Raw genomic sequence first — 4,607 nt, 5'->3', positions numbered from 1 at the left:
AGCGACAGGGGTCATAGTTCCACAGTCTCACCTTACAGGTGTTTCCCCTATCGGTCCTTCTACCACCATGACTCTAGCTTTACAACTCAGCGGGCTTCAGAGTCAGTCTCAGCAGTAGCTTCAGCTCCTAGCTCAGAGTCAGCCTTTCACGACCCCACCGCACCAGGTTTCTCAGGGTGCGATCTCCACTAGCTTTGAGTAGACACCTTATCTCACTCCGCTTTGTATGGGTTTTACTCCTCAGACACATAGTGAGTCGTACTTAGCAAGTGACACTTCAGCAGGATAGGGGTTGTTGTTTACTTTCAGTGAGCTCACTGGTTTGCCGACACCCCCACCACAGCAGGCTTTAGTGACCTCCACAACTCCTATTACTACTACGGAGCTTCCGTCCTCCTCAGTGGCTTCATCTGAGTAGCTTGTCCAGACTACTACACTTGAGGCCTTAGCGAAAGCTATAGAGTCTATGCCAGACACCTCAAACCAAAGTTGAGCCACAGGTAGACACCGAGATAGCACAACAGGCAGCTCCCGAGTCTACAGGGCCGACCTAGACTGCTTCACTTACACGTGTTGACACTGAGGGTCAGGCAGATGCTCAGCCTAGCACAACTTCCCAGAGATCGACCGATGAGGATTCCGATGTTGACTTAACTCAGTTTGAGGCTGTTTCTCATGACTCATTCGCTCTGCCTCCACCGATAGACTCTTAGGTTTTTGGCGTTTGATGCCAAAGGGGGAGAGGGAGCGAGTATGTTAGACTTAGGGGTAGCTAGTGAGAGGTTCTTTTGGTTCTTTGTGTGATACTTCATGCATCATATTTACTTTTATGCATTGTGTGATATACTCTTTGGTGATGCTTGATGGGTGCTAGTCGTGACATGTGTGCTAAATGTTTATCTCTATATGTCATGTAGTTTGGCTCATATGCTTTGCTTCCACATTTTACTCTAATTTCATACAAGCTACTTGTATCTTCTATTGCACTTGATTCATATCTTTGGATGCAGGATGTTGGCTTGGTTGATAATAAGCATGACTAATCCTTTTGCTATTATTGTCTCATGCTTATATGAACCAAGTTGTTTGAAAACCTCACTCTCTTTCACATACTCGAAGTTGTTGTCATCAATCACCAAAAAGGGGGAGGTTGAAAGCATCTAGGCCCCTAGTGAGTTTGGGTGATTAGTAACAATATTGATTACTATGACTAACATGTGTTTTGTAGTGGCAATAAATTAAGTTAGGTCATGGTAATGGAGATTGATAGACTATTGAGTTCGTGCCCACTTGAAGGTGGAAATAGTTTCAGTTTTCAATGGTGGACATCGTCAAGAATAGACTAGGTATAAGTACCATTTGGAGTTGAAGGGTGCTTAGAGTAGTTTATGTCACACCCGGATGTAAGAGAGCATTCGGGTGCCAAATCGCATGTGCGCCAGGATCTCAAATTCACACACATGGACCGACATCATCAATGGTACAAAACACAGTGTTCAAACGAATTACATAAATGAGAGTAAGAGTACCATTATTACAAGCCAAAGGTTTATCAAAGTGCGAAGGGGAAACATAAGCTAAATTGTTCCATAAATAAAGGGGAAACTAAACGCCGACGTAGCAGGACCACCTTGCCACAGGAAGGTCGACGGCAGAACCACACGAGCCTAACAACCAGGAGACTCAGGGTAATCCTCAGGGAAATCACAATTGTACTCCTGATCGTCCGAGCAACCTTTAATGATTATAGCAAGGGTGAGCTCATGTCGAACTCAGCAAGCACAGACGGAAAGTAAATGACATGCAAAGCTTAAAACAAGGTAAAACTGACTTGGTTTGACTGCGGTAGCATTTTAGTTGGTCACTTTTAATTATGACAATTACTAGAACAACCTATTACTAAATATGAGTAGCATAAACCCAACCCTTAATTAGTGTAAGTAGTAATTAGCATCTTTTAAAAGACTATCCTAATTATTATAGTAATCCAGGGAGTCACCCCAATTATTAACACAGGATAGCAATCCTGCCAACACGGAATAGCCATTCCGCCAAAAACACGAGGTAGCAACCTCGCCAAGGTCCATCTCCGAGTAACCAGTGAATCCAATTTGCTCATCAAGTGAGGGTCTGGGCCGCTCGTGACCGTGAGCACGGCTGATATATCAGTTTTACACTCTGCAGAGGTGTGCACGTTCACTCCAAGTCGTGATTCCCATTTGCCCGGGGTCGCGACTCTCCAAAACACTGCCGAGGTGAGCAGGCAGGGTCTCACTACGAGACCTTTCACAGGGTCCAACTAATAGGATGCCACTCGCAAGTTTTCGCCGGGGCGCTCGACAGTCGATACCCATAGCCATGGCGTACCGATCAACCGACAACTTAATATTCATTACCCAAGTTACTTCCTCACGCCTACCCGGAAAGTAACACCCTACTAGTGGAGGTCCTGCTAATTAGTCAAGCCAGAGCCATATAGCTTGGAGCTGCACTGTAAGTCCCAGGGGGCCGCTCCCTGACTAAGTCCTTACGGAGAGCAGAGACGGGTACGCCCGGCAAACCGGACCACCAACGGTACCCGCTCCCCCTGTCACCACCATCATCACGATGCTCGCAAGCATCCAACATCGCCATCACCGCAGAGACCAAAGATTCAGCACAGTTTAAGCATCAAGTTAAGTAGAGAGTAATTCTTGTTTAGACATGTGTATAAGATGAGTAGAGCAGCTAAGCAAAACTAGTATAGCCTAGACTACCCATATACATAACCCTAGGTGAACAAGGAATAGTAAGTAAAGCTAGTCATGTCCTTAGAGTTTGCATTCATTGGACACATGCATATAAAGTAAATGACATTAATGAGTAGGTTCAAAATGATCAAACGGTGTCTGCACTTGCCTTGATCAAAGTCGGGTTGCTCGAACTCAGCGGGATCCTGAACCTCTTCCTTCACGAACGTCTCGTTGGCTATACGCGACAATCATCAATCATAGGAACAATACATGCCAGCAAACAAACTTAATCAGAAACAGTACACCAAAGCATGCGAAAACAGAAAGCAACTGCACTACTGCAATCTACTCGACGAAACGAAACCATAGCGACCAGAATCACCTAAATCGGAGTTACGATGCAAAAGTTATGGCTAAAACAAGTTGAATGGCATTTCTGCGGATAAACTGAACTATTTTTCGTAATTAAAACTAATTAAAACTGAATTAAAACTCATTTTGGATTAAATAAATAAATTCTAACGGCTATGGGGGCTATACTGCAAAAACCAGGGGCTCAATTTAAATAAATCTATAACTGGGTGGAGTGCGGGTTGATTTTAAGGAAAGCCGGGGGCCTTTTCGCAAAAAGGCCAGGGGGCGCGCGCGGGACCGTGGCCGGCCTAGTCACGTGGCAGCGCGTGAATGGCCCGGTCCATGGCGGCGCTGTGGACCGGGAGGAGGGGGGCGGTCCACCGGTCCATGGTGGACCGGGGGAGGTGCGGGGGCGGCGTGGACCCGGTCCAGTGGACCGGCCGTGCGGGCACTGGGGTCGCGGTCCACGGTGGACCGCGCCCTTGGCGAGGCGAGCAGGCGGGGCTGGGCCGCGGCGGCGCGCCATGGCCGCGGCCGGTGAGCTCGACGGGGCGGCGATACGCGGCGCGGGGAAGCACGCGGAGCGCATGGGCGGGCTGCGCGCGACGCAGCGGGGCCGGTGCGCGCGACGGCGGCGGCTGGGCATGGCCGGAGTGCGCGGGCCACGCGGCGGCGCTATGCGGCGGCAGCGGCTAACTCCGGCGAGCGAGGGCGCGTGCACGGGAGGGAGAGGGGGCGTGCCGAGGGCGTCTTCGAGCTCGTCGCGACCTTGCGCACCCGCGGCGGTCCTCACCTTGGCGAAAAGACGATGACGATGGGAAGCACGACGGCGGCGGCGCGAGTCTGGCGAGATCGAGCTCGAGCAGGGGCTTTGCGACGCGTTTTGAGGCGGCTAGGGTTCTAGGGGGTCGCGAACGCGGACGCTGGGGCACTTAAATAGGCGGCGGTGATCATTGGGAGGCGCGCACGGTTCGGATAGATGCGCCAAGCGCGGAAACCGGGGTGGTGGTTGCGCCCTGAGTCCGTCTCGGCCGGAGGTGGGTGATGACAGGTGGGTCCCACCTGCGGGGCCCACCAGTCAGCGGGCGGCAGAGAGAGCAGGGGCAGGGGCGCTACTGCCGTGCGGCTGGGCCGCGGCCCACTTGGGCATGAGGGGAGAGGGGAGGGGTGCGGGGGTGCTGGGCCGAGAATCGGCCCAGGTGAGAGCTCTCCCCTTTTCCTTTTTTTTTAAATTTCTTGCTCCAAAACAAAACAAAACAAGCATCAGCAAAATAAATAAAATCAAGCAAAATTATGCAGCAGCATGAATGCAAAAATCAAACACGTTTCTACCTTATATTTTATTTTAATTAATTTTGTAAATTATTTAATAATTCTCCAAAAATTCAAACTAAGCCAAAATTAAATCAAATTTAAACTAAATTTGAAATTCAAAAATTTGGAGTGTTATAAACCTACCCCCCTTAAAAGAATCTCGTCCTCGAGATTAGGATGAACCAGGGAATAACTGAGGGTATTTGG

The sequence above is a fragment of the Sorghum bicolor genome, chromosome 2 (assembly GCF_000003195.3).
Source record: "Sorghum bicolor cultivar BTx623 chromosome 2, Sorghum_bicolor_NCBIv3, whole genome shotgun sequence".
NCBI lineage: Eukaryota > Viridiplantae > Streptophyta > Magnoliopsida > Poales > Poaceae > Sorghum > Sorghum bicolor.
Note: the sequence above shows the minus strand (reverse complement) of the source record.